The sequence below is a fragment of the Empidonax traillii genome, unplaced genomic scaffold, assembly GCF_003031625.1.
Source record: "Empidonax traillii isolate 1590-97213 ecotype Southwest subspecies unplaced genomic scaffold, ASM303162v1 scaffold186:size1492175, whole genome shotgun sequence".
In the NCBI taxonomy this organism is placed as follows: Eukaryota; Metazoa; Chordata; class Aves; order Passeriformes; family Tyrannidae; genus Empidonax; species Empidonax traillii.
In genome coordinates this window covers 517,427-530,451 of record NW_020955379.1, presented here as the reverse complement: position 1 = coordinate 530,451, position 13,025 = coordinate 517,427, and the positions used below count along the sequence as shown (strand labels likewise).

The 13,025-nt window shown below is 37.7% G+C and overlaps 1 long non-coding RNA gene across 1 annotated transcript; it reads left to right on the top strand.

Moving 5' to 3' along the window:
- The first annotated feature begins 4,173 nt into the window (after nt 1–4,173).
- LOC114058739 lies at nt 4,174–10,326 on the top strand. The gene is made up of 2 exons (XR_003571531.1): nt 4,174–4,287; nt 9,967–10,326. It is a non-coding gene; the product is annotated as an uncharacterized LOC114058739 (long non-coding RNA).
- Nucleotides 10,327–13,025: the final 2,699 nt, after the last annotated feature.

The following is a 13,025-nucleotide window of genomic DNA, read 5'->3' as shown; positions in this document are numbered from 1 at the left end:
ATGATATAGAGAGACTGTGCCAGCTATGGCATGCATATCTCTCTACTGTAATTAATCTTTGCAAGCTCTTTCAGTCATTTTAGGTCTGCATTTACTTCTGCCTCACACAGTTGTGGCATTATCTCAGTTTTACCATCTGTCACAGACATCAGAAAAAAAAGTACTTAAACCAAAGATCATAAAAATAGTTTTTAAACCATTCTGGTTTTTATACTTTACAGTTTCTGTACACATAGGCCTGCACACATAGTTAAGACAAAAAAGTACCGTGCTACTGAATGAGAATGGAACAGTATCAGCAAAGAAGCTTTCACAAGGCCTTTGCTTAATGTACTTACTTAGGTCTTGCATCCTTCACAACATGGTTCACATCTTACAGTTCAAGCTCTTCTCTGTTTTTAAATAAAAGATCCAATGGAAATAGCAGGGGAGGAAGAAATCTTTTGGCCGATCAGCAGTTGCCAGGGTGTCTTTTCATGCTCCGGCAATTGTTAGGACACTTACCCAAGAGCTAGGCCATTAATGAGAAGTCTAATGACTTCCATTTCTTTTCTTAAAGCATTCAGCACGTCACCAGTATTTATGAGGAAGCCTGCTGTAGCTACAGGGACATTATGTGCCTCACTGTATTTCAAGCTGAGAAATGATAAAAATGGAGCATTAGTTTATCTTTTTTTTTTTTTTTTTTAAACAGTCTTCCTTTCCTTCTGTCCTTTGTAAATGGATGTGCCACATTTCTCACAGCCTGAAGCTAAAGAAAATATCTTCAGGCTTGTTGCCAGATCTATTTTCCTCCAAATATCTACCAAATCACCAGAAGCTCTTATTAACTGAGGGAACTGAACCTTCAGACAACAACTGTTCCAGTCCCTCCTGGGGATTTTTTATCTGAGTATAGTAAACAGTTCAAAGTTTGAAGTTCTGTATACTTATTCATTTAGTTTGCTTTGTCTTTCAAAGCAATTAATGGACTTAACATTTTGCAGACAAAATGATGGTTTCTAATACTGAACAATTCTACCAATTAAGGAAAAAAAATCCATATAGATGGATCTGTTTTCATTTCTCTTTTCACAACATAACCTCCTTTCAAATTTTCCAAAGGGAAATTTGTTTTCCTTACCTTCCTTAGACCATGGAAACTAGTTAAGATCCCAGTTTTGCAAACACATACTGCTTTAGTCACTGAAAATCTCAGAATCACAGAATGGGTCAAGTTGGAAGGAACCACAGTGGGTCACCTGTTCCAATCTCCCTGCTCAAGCAGAGTTGTCCTAGAGCACACGGCCCAAGACTGCATCCAGACGGTTCTTGAATATCTCTGATGAAGTACAGCCTCTCTGGGCAATTTGTTCCAGTGCACAGTCACTCACACAGTTGAGTTCTTCCTCATTCAGGTGGAAATTCCTGTGCATCAGTTTCTTCCTGTTGCTTTTGTCCTACTGTTGGCAGAGCTGAGAAGAGCCCGACTCCATGTGTGCAAGCATAACCTTACATATTTGTAAGACTTCTACCTTGATTCTTTACTATCTGTTTCTAGTTTTTCCTCTGGTGTCTGTTATCGTATTGGGTTTCTGTGGCCAGGTTTTGGTAGCAGACAGGCTATAGGGGAGGCTTCTGTGAGAAGCTACTGGAAACTTCTCCCATGTCTGGCAGAGCCAATGCCAGCCATCTCCAGACTGACCTGCCACTGGCCAAAGCCAGGCCAATCAGGGGTGATAGTAATGCCTCTGTGATAACATATTTAAGAAGGGAAAAAAAGGTTGTTGGGCAGATGAAAATTGCAGCCAGAGGAGAGCCGTGTGAGAACATGTGAACATCTCTGCAGATGCTGTCAGTGGGTCAGTGGAGAAAGAGGTGAAGGAGGTGCTTCAGGCTCTGGAGCTGAGGTTCCCCTGTAGCCTGTGGTGAAGACCATGGTGAACCAGGCTGCCACCCTGGTCCTTGGAGGACCATGGGAGTGAAGAGACTCACCTGCAGCTCATGGAGGAGCCCATGCCAGAGAAGGTGGACACCCAAAGGAGGCTGTGACCCCGTGGGAGGCCCATGCTGGAGCCCCCCATAAGGGAGGGACCTGCTGATCCCTGGAGAGAGAAGCCCATGCCGAAGCAGATTTTTCCTGGTAGGATTTGTGGTCCTGTGGGGGACCCACACTGGAGCAGCCTGGGCCTGTAGGATTCCACTCTGTGGAGAAGCAACCCAGTTGCATCAGTTTGTGAGGAACTGTTGCCCGTGGATGGACTCATGCTGGAGAACTTAGTGAAAGATTGTCTCCCCTTAGAGAGACCTCACGGAAGCAAGGGAAGGACTCCTGTCGCTGAGCTGCAGAAACAACAACTGACAATAGCCCACATTCTCTGTCTCCCTGCACCACTGTGGAGGGGAGGAGGTAGAACTTGGAAGGAGGGAAGGGTGGGGGGAGGGTATTTTTAAGATTTAGTTTACTTCTCATTCTCCTGCTCTGATTCTGTTAGTAATAAATTTAATTAATATCCCCACTTTGAGTCTTTTTTGCCTGTGACAGTGATAGGTAAGTGACCTGTTCCTATGCCACTGAATCATTCATTATATTTTCTTTCCTCTGTCCAGTTGCAGAGGGGAGTGAGAAAGTGGCTTTCGTGGGTACCTGGCGTCCAGCCAGGGTTAACTCAGCACAGTTATCTACTAAGTATTTTATTTAATACAAGTGAACCTGTCAAAATATTAATTTAAACCTTCTCTTGTTATTTGCCAAGTTAACCATCTTCCTAAAGGACTAAATATATGAAAAAGAGAATCCTGGAAGTGCAGTGACAGTCAATAAGATCAAAACTATTTGAAGTGTAGAAATGCCATTGGAATGCTAATTCAGCTCTTAAAAAGCTTAAATTGTTCCCCTGACACATTTTTTTTGCAATCATTTCTCATGGAAGCAGAAAGGAGATTCCCTCTCCTTCTTCAACATTTCAAATAGCTTCAAAAGAACTATCAATATACTTGCTCTCCAGTCCATCAGCAATTGCCTTAAAGATGAAATGAGTTATGTTTTTTAGCCAGTTCCATGATCATTTCTTTTAGTAATTATGCAAGTGATGATAAATACACAAATTCTCTCCCCATCTTTTGAATTGCAGGAACTTGTGTGCAGAAAAAACTCCTTTGAAATGAGAATTTTATTTTTTTTTTCCTTAATGTATGGGAAAAATTTTCTCCTTTGTCATGACATCTCCATCTCATTGGTGTTTTCCTCTTGTGCTCTCTTTTGGTCTCACAGTCTATGGGAATTTTAAATCATTGTACAGCAATAGGCTTCTGCCTTTTATAAATAATTTTGACTGTATATTAACTGGTTGTTATATAGAGACTAAACATTCACATCACTTGTCTTCAGCCTTCTTGCCACTGTAGACCCCCACTCTGTTGATCTACTGTGAGAACACAGAGTGAAATTTTGAGAAGGAATCAAGAAACAAGACAGAATTTGTACATGACACTTAAGAATTTTATTGGATGTGCAAAAGTATTTCAGTGCAAAGGTTTTGCTTCCAGTAAAAGCTGCCTGAAAAACTACTGAAAGCCAGCTATTATTTCACTTTTTGCAGTGTATCTTTATGGCATTTCATTGTGATTTAGTATCATGGTGTCTTAAATGAGTCATAGAACAGCACAGAATGTTTTGTTAATATCCTCAATTTTGTATTCTTTTGCTGTGACTGGAATTGTCCTGTTATTCTGTATCTACTGGTATGTTTGTGACATATAACTTTAGTTATAATGCAGCTGTGTGTTCTCTGGATGATAATGAAAAATTGAGTTGGATTTTATATCTTTATTGCGTCAATGATCTCCAATTTTTTTGAGCACTTTTAAAACTCTCTTCTCTAAAATGACTCATATGAGATTCCCATTGCAATGTGTACTCCCCCTAACTAGGCTAACAAGACTTAGCTACTGCTCAGGAGTCTTTTAGAGCAATATTTGTCATAGCTCTTACTTTGTGTGCTCAGGCAGTAACAGAACACAAAGGCAGATTTTATCATTAATCTCAGATTTGATAGAAATAACACAAGGTTAGAAGAACCTATTACAATAAAAAGAAATATTATTACAGCCAAAGGTAAGTGTTAACCTAAACTTTTCTGAAAGCTAATGCACCAGCAACAGTAATTCAACCCACTAATGTCCACTGGCTGAACATGCTACCATCAATCAGGAAGCTCTCCCAGGACTTCAAGATAAGATCAAATGGAAGGAGTTTTTGTGCAGAGCTGTTGTGCTAAGTGAGGAACAATCTCAAATGCTTGTGAGGTGAGAAGTGATACATAACAAGTAGAGGCAGATTTATAAAAGACTTAGGGCTAATCTCTGCTGGACTCTGGTCCCCTGAGACAATACATCTTGGGGAAACAATGGATGCCATTAAAAATGGCTATTTATTGCACTGTGATATTTTTGACTTACAGAATCTTCAGCATTCCCTTGAGAAATCTCTTAAATAGTATGGAAAATAAATCAGTAGTCAATGGGAATTATAATGATGCTTAATGGGGGTCATAGAAATCAGATGAGGGAAAACTGTAATTGTATACAGTCAATGAATCCAAATGACTCTCTAATTATAATGTAAGCTTTTGTGAATTCATGTGTTACTTCATAAAAGAGACTTCTTACTCACAAAAAGCTTATAAATCACCTATGTCCCAAGGAAGGGACATGGCAATGCAAAAGGCTATTTTTGTAGCCAAAGTCCTGTGAATTTGTGACTTGTAGATGGAAGTTGTGAAAAATTTCAGTAATCAGAAGAAAACCCAACCTTCATTATAGCTAATACTTCATTTTAAACCCTGGGGACCATAAAGTAGAATTTTTCTCTAGTGTGATTTTTATTTGTCATGGGAACCTTAAGGAATGTCTGATTGTTAGCAATACCATGTGTATAAGTTTACACAACTCTAGTCAGTAGATTAGAAAGTAGTTTTAACAAACCAGCAAAATGAGACCCATAAGGACAACCCAAGGGAAAGGGAGCAGAGCAGGTCAGGAGCAGGCTGCTTTGTCATACCCTGACCTCCAGAGCTTTCCAAAGGAAGGCTTTGACCTTCTATTATTGGCATAAGCAAGTACACATATTTTAGCAAATACTTGCTAAATAGTACAAATACTAAATAAGTATTGAGTGGAGGCATGCATGAAAATAAACAGCTGTCATGTCTATTGGCCATCCTCTCTATGCCCATAGGTGAGTCCTTGTAAATCAAGGCCACTAGGAGAAAACAGTCAGAAGCTCCACTCAGTCTTCCATTAGCAAGCTGACATCCAGTTCCCTTACAAGTATTTTTTTTTAAACTTGAGGAATGGCAGTGAGTGAGGGGAAGTGCCCTGCCTCAGAGCTAGTTCATCAGTAAGCAGCAAATGTGCTTGAAAGCCACTACTGCCCAAAATAACCTTTTAGCAAATAGAGCCATTGAGAACTCCACTGTAATAGAGAAAAAAAGTGGAAAAGTATTAGAAATGAGGTTACATTTCTGCTGGAGATAACAACTAGGTGAGTGAGCAAAGTGGTCCAGGTGCAAGTTTACCACCTTTCCATAATACCTACACTTGCCATGTATAACACCATCACAGCACGAGACACAGGAACATGATTTTCTATTTCCCAGTGACCAGCCTCAGCATTTCCCACATTCATCTGGCTTACACTTGGGCTTTATGGTGAGAAACTGAAGATGTTTCAATATATGAATCCTCATAGGTGGATAAAACCCTTCCAGTTGCTAAATAATCTCCATGTTACAAGATTCTAATACAAATGTTGACCCTATTACTTTGTCCTGTAGTTATGCTAACAGACACAGAATCTTGTGTACAGATTTTGTATTAGGTAAAGGGTTTGTGAAGTACATCCAGCTGGTCAATGCTTGTGAAAGAGCTGTTTTTGACACTGCAACAGTCATAAAGTGGTCTTCTCTGTTTACAAAATTTCAACCACCTTTAACATCAAACGTAATATGGATTCATGCAAAAAGCATCTACATATTAGAATGTGAGTAGAATCTCTATTTAATTTACTGCAACAATCAGTTTCAAGAAATATTACACTGAATAATGCATTTCTATTCTGAGCCCATAACTAGGGTTTAAAAGGGACTTCCTATAAGATGCTTAGTGTATTTTCTGTAATATGACAGTACAATCATTACTGTGATTTAGAGAAATGAGGCAAATACTAATATTTGCATAATTAAACTAATCAGGACAAGTTTCACATGGGGGAAAAGATTGTTGATGAAGCACTGTACCTGGTTTGTGAGAAAAAGAAATTCTTAACATTCCCTTCACCCCTCCTTCTTCAATATTCTTTCCTCTAATTTGATTTCACAGTATTTACACAACACATATTATGGGATTTTTTCCCAACTACCCTATAAAAGTGCTTTCCATCCTCCTCCACTACAAAAAAATACCTTTCAACAATTTAAAGACGCTTAAACAATTATTAAGTAATGGAAAAATCTGTTCACATGATGAACATTCACAAACTTACTCATAGAACTATGTATGCAACTACAACTACTGTGCTCCTAACTCATCAATTTTCCCAGTGCCCCTTGAATCGAAGTTCTCTTCTTGCAAAAAATAAAATTTCTTAATGGTCACAAAAGCCAACATATTGTAGATGTTCTGAGATGTATATAAAATCTTATATCACCTCGTGTTTCCTTTGATGTATATTGTTGAAGCTACAGACACCTTACTTTTCTCTCATTTTTCCTATGATGAAGGACGACTACATTAAAGTCTAACAAAGGAAAGAACATGAGGGTAAGGAAGTCCACATCCAGTACAAGTTAAACCTCAGCAGGAATTAGGAAAGACGTGTGCTTAGGATGACTGACAGGTTCAGCCCTGGGCAATGCTTGTCTCTCACGGCAGGGCTTGGCATCGCTCTCCTCTGATCTGGGGCACTGGCTTACAGTCTGTGTGAGGTGTTTGAAGGGCAGGACATAGGAAAAAGCCACAAATCACCAGTCCTCTCAGCTGTTTGTGGTCAAGTACAAGAAAATAAAGTGCGAAAGTTTATTTAATTCTCAGCTTCAGCCTGGCTGTGCCTTCACCCAACCCTGGTTAGAAGTGGAATACAGGCTCTCAGTTCACTAAGACCTCTTCTGATTGCCTTGGTCAAGCTTACCATCCACCCACAAGTTCTTCCAAGAGAGAACAATACAGAGATATCAAATGAAGAGAAATATCTTCAGTGGTTAAAGGAAAAACAAAAGGAATTTTAGTTTCTCATCAAAATTATCAAGTTCAAACTGAGCAGACCCAGAAAATCTATATCCTCAGAAGTTCCCCCTTATGATTGAATCTTGGAAGAGATGAACTTTTATAATACAGTTCCAAATATTGACAAAAGTTATCCTAAAAAGAGACAATGTCAACATATGTCTCACAGGACATAACATGAGTTCACGTGTTATTGAATGAGACAATTATCTCAACAGAAATCCAGAACTCCCCGCTCTTCTGTCAGTGTCTTGTACTAATGACTTCTTCTGATAATCGTTCCTTACAGATTCATCTATGGTAATTTATTAGCACTGATGTCATCCTTTCTATCATTTTATAACTTCTAGAATTTTTAATCTAAAAGAATTTAAATAATAAAACAATGTGATTTGAAAAATGTTGGTTTAAATATTTGTGATTATAATGCAGTAATTAACTGCTTTTAACATGCTACCTGCTCTTTAAGCAAATTATGTATGATATGCACTAATATTTGTTTCCTTAGGTAACAATGTAGAGAGATGTTTACATAAATTAAGATGAATAACTCCTTTCTATTACAGCTTATTCATTTTGATGACACTTTAGACTTATGATGTTGTACCTCTTCCAAAACTCAAAAAGCTAGTTTAATATATATTAACATTTTAAAAGTTCTTTGAAAGTACAGACATTTATATACTTCCTTTCTTAAGCTTCAGGATATCTTAGCTCTAAGTCCTCCAAGTATATTAATATTCCTCATTTGAAAAGGAAGATTCTTTCGTAAAAACTTGACTTATAAGGTTTGAGATTTGAAGAAAATACAAAAGTATTGTGAGTTTTAAGGATGTATTCCTGACATTGAGCTTTACACCAAGATAGCAGTGCTGTCCGCTTAATGATGTAAATACTATTAGAGTCAAGATCAATATCAAACTCAGGGTGCTACTGAAATTATATTTTTGTTTTCCTCTTACAGATTTATATTATTCTATGATTTCAAGACTTATCATTGCTCTGCATATATATATTGGTTATCATTTATAGAAAATGAAAATTGTCAGATATTTCCAGCATTATGGAAATTTCTAACCTACAGGTTTCATCCAGCTTTGTTTTCTCTTGGACTAGTCATGACAATAAAGAACAGAGGAAAAAATATGCCCAGTTATTCCTTGCAGACGCTGGGGGGTTTTTTGATAACTCATACTTTTTGATAGTGATTTGCAGTCATTATTTTGTGTATTTGTCTGAAGTAATAGTGTCTGCAGCTAAGACCTGAAAACTGCAACAAATTCAATAACTTCAGATACACAAATGAGTAGAAACCCTCTTACAAAGAAATTAAATGTGTTGAAATGTAAAGCTATTTCACTAATAAAAAAATATTTTGAATACTTTGTGCATAGAGAAGAACTAAAAGTATAGTGTGAGAGGAGATTTTTAGGTAGCTGAACCCAAAGGTTTGACAGCGCTCTTTGAGTCTTTGACAAGGCTCAGAACAGCTGAACACACTGGTAAGTGCTGGAAGCTCAGACTTTTCCCCCTTGCCCTTTTATCTTTTCAAAATTGTTCATGTCTATAATACAGTAAAAGGAAAAGAAAAAAAAAGAAACCTTTTTCTTTTTGTAAGACACAGGTTGATTGCTGTCTCTTTTGGAGAAGTAGTATTTGCAGAAATGAGGTCACTCTCTGAAATCACTTCTCCATCTGCTCTGCTTAGCCTGTGAGTCATATGGAGTAAGAAAAAAGATTATATGAGCCAGAGTTAATGTGGAACTCAAAACAATAGAATAGCACAGCAGCAAAAGAAATAACTGCCCCACAGTTTGCTCTGTTCCCCTCTATTTGCTTACCAGCTTGGATGCATTAATTAAGAAAACAGTTGAAAACAAGGCAGTGAGAAAAAATAGAGTGCCTAATTGTGATTAAAGCAAGCAAAGAAGTGATCCCAGGAGAACCATGGCAGTTGTGATGGGAAGTGGATGTTTTCAACACAAAATGTTATGAATTTCATCAGGGATGAGATAATACCATTATGTCTTTTAAGTGCAACAGAATACTGTGCCTTCTAGTCCCCAGAAACAGATCCCAAGCAAGTTATAGCCACTATGTACATGGCAAGTGGGGGCACAGATACAAATGAAAAATGATAACTTAGTATAGAGGAGGTATCAGCATTCTAGTGACACCTTGCACTCATCTTTTTCTGCTGAAAAGTTTAAGAAAAGGGAAGTTTATGTCCACATTTTTCTCCCTTATTAATATTCAGTTCAGATTTGACAAAGTTATCAGATTGTAAACAGAAATTATATCTTCCGAAATAGATAGTAATAAGGTACATTGAAGTAAACTTTTATTTTCCTTTCAAATTTTTGAGTTCATCTACAGAACTAGGTCAAAATATTCCACAAATAGTTCATGACCTAAAAATGCCACTTCAGATGTTTTGAAACTATCTGTGAAATTTGGTCTTAAAAATACAGAATAATTTTGAGTAGAATAAAAACTGAATAATAAATAGAAGTAGATCAAGGCATAGATGCATCTGCTGACCAAAGAGCTACAGATTTTGTGTCTTCTTGCAAAAATAAACTATTTAATGTTGCATATCTGTTGTTTGATATAGACAGCGTTAACAGGAAAAAAGCCCAACCTGAGATGTGCTTTTCTGCACGACTCTGTGGGTGGCTTGCATAGTGTTTATGTCTGTTTTAGGAAAGAGAGAAGAAACAGCTGCTTACATGCCTTCTGCAGTGAGAAACTGGGAGCTGGCATCACCTTCAGATCTACCAGGGCAGGTCCACCTGCACACCTGGGGCTCAAAGTCAGGTCAAGCTCAACACCCACAAGAGAAAGCAGCTGCCAAACCACTGTGACCTGTCAAAGCACCAGTCCAAAACCCAGTCCTCACAGCTCCCAAGATCAAATCTCACTTGGGAAGGGATGTGTCAAAATCCAGCACTTCCCCGTTTGCAGGAGCGCCTGAACACTGACCCACTGCCTACAGTCTTTACTAACAGCACGTGGCCTGCCATTTTGACATAAAAGTAAAGTTTCAATGTGTATTTTTCTGCCCACACTTAGATTTTCATCTTGGCAGCAGAACCAGAAAATAAGTGTTTGCATAGACTTAGTCAACTCCCTTTTGGTTTCAGTCTTAAATTTATTGAAATATTTCTTGGTGTGCTTTTTCAGGGATGCTAATGGAAGAAAGGAAAGCCACTAATGGCACAGAGGAAAATATTGTCATAAAACATACAAGACTTCAGAGTTCATCAAAGACCAGCTTAAGCAGGAAGATCATTTATTCAATGTTTTGAAAGGGAGGAAGAGGGAGAAACTAATTACACAAAATGAGATAGACAAAATTCATTAAAAAATAAAAATGTTGATGAAAAATAGAATTAATTTAATTTAAACTGTTCAGTATATTGAATATAACACACGTGGTTTTTTGTAACTTGCTTAATATCTTATAGGCAGAGAATCAATATTTTAATACATTCAACAAATGCTTATTTATTAAATGTTTTAAAAAACAGTTGGCAAAGCCCTTTCATGGTAAACAAACCTATAAGCTCACTACAAGCCAAAATAAAGCCCTTATTGGTGCCTAAAAACAAAAATACAAAATGACAATTCAGTTAAATTTCTGAGATTTTGTGGGTTGGTTGGTTGGTTGGTTTTTAATTCAAACCACCGTTCAAAACCACTCTCACCTAGGGTTGTATACTCCAGCCCCTTGCTCTTCTGACAAGAAATTGAGCATGCAGCAACCAATAGCTGAACTCATAGATTCAAAGTCATAAAGGTGTGAATTCAGCCTATAATTCTAGGATCTGAATTTGCGTTTGGAGCCAGTATGAATCTTGCTCTTACCTGAATAAAATTTCTCCCAAGCACTAAAAAGAAGTTAAAAGAATTTTTATTGCTCTAAACCAGCATATTCTTCTCTGCTGGCTCAACTTTGCTAGCTGGCAGGGAAACCAGAAATATGATGTAATATTTCATTATTACCAATTGAATCGCTAAAATGCACAAAATTTGCTAGCAAAAAGAGCCAATGCATTTGCAGTAAAATTTGTTTGGTGACTACACTGATCTCCTGAATATTAAAATTTGTAAAATCTTTCACTTTCCATTAACTGCAATGATAATGGTTCTTCAGGTAAAACAAAGTCAGCTCACTTCATTCTTCCTCACTTCACCCCAGGCTTGTTCTCATAAGGAATATCATAACACCTTAAACTAATAAGGCTGATTCAACAACTACATTCTCCTAATACTTCAAAAGCAGAGCAGCAACCACTGACATAGCCAGCTGGAGCATCAACCCCAAAGGATTTACACCAATGGTTACAAAATGCTGGAGAAACCACAAAACTAAACAGAAACATTTCACAGTCAAGACAGTCTTTATATATTTCTGAGAAGATCCAATAGCTCTGTTTGCAATCCCAAATGCTAGTAACACTCACCCCTCTGCAAAATTCTGCTGGCTCATCCTCACCCCCATAAATGCTCCAACCCTTACTGCATTAGTGACCCCTAGTTTGAGAACTGCTGCCTAGGTCTTTCCCTCCCCTATGCTATATTTGTATCCAGTCAATGAATCCGAAATCCCCTGCTAATTGCCATCTAAGCTGTTATAAAGAATCAACACGTGTTACTGCACGAAAGAGGATTACTGTACTTTAAACTTAGCAAGGCTTGGTAATCCCATGTACCGCAGGACTGGACACCATAACCAATGTGAGTTTAGGGACAGCACTTTGGGCACAGTTCCTTTAGTTGCGTGGTTTAGTTGTTACTACTACTCTGCTTCTGCTGCAATACCCAAGAGGTCTGTACATGATAGGCGTGTAACTTGCCAAGGAGCACATGCAAAAAAATAATACTAATATATATGGAGTCATACCATTATTTAGTTAGGTGTTTTAACAACTCTTCTAGTATCCTTTCAAGGCAGTGTCAGCAGATTTCACTGATGGTATTTATGGTCTTTCAAAATTCCTCTGAAATCCATTTTAAAGCTAATGGTCTTTGTTTACAGTAACCATTGGGAAAAAAAGCAAGCAGAGCTCCTAGCCTAAGAGCTCAGATCATGACCATAAGCTATGCTTATCTCCCAATCTATACCTGAAAATCCTGTTTATTGAACAAGTTAGTAGTTGAATACAGCATGAGAAAAGTAGCAAGTGCTCCACTGCATTAAAATGTGTTTCCAAATTCGATCAGATAATTTTACAATAAGCAAATAAGAATGCTTTTATTTACATACAGGGAAAAAAATCACTTTGGTTAATAACTTATACACTCTCAAAATTTCACACAGCTCTATTAGGAGGCACTGCAAATCATTTTCTCCTGAAGACCTATATACTGTTTTCCAAGGCTCATGCCTTTTCCAGAGAAGGGAGAGGATTATCCAGTAGAGAAGATATTATCTCAAGAAATTCCAGGAAGGGGACTTCTGTGAAAGACAATGCCTACAAGTCAAGGAAATATCATTTGTAGAGCTAGGAAGCATTGGAAGACTGTCTAGGAGACAGTTGTAAGACAACTGTTACTGAAACTCCAGCCTTCATCTTTCAGAAAGAAATGGAATCAAAATATTATTTGAGCAGTATGGAGCACAAAAAAGTCATTCCCACAACGTGTATAGCCACAATTCAGCTCTAGAATTTTGTTAACCTTAATCAATATTCTGTTGAATACGAAGAGTATTGTACACCTTACACAGAGTGAATAAAAAGGAAAGCTACAGAAACTAA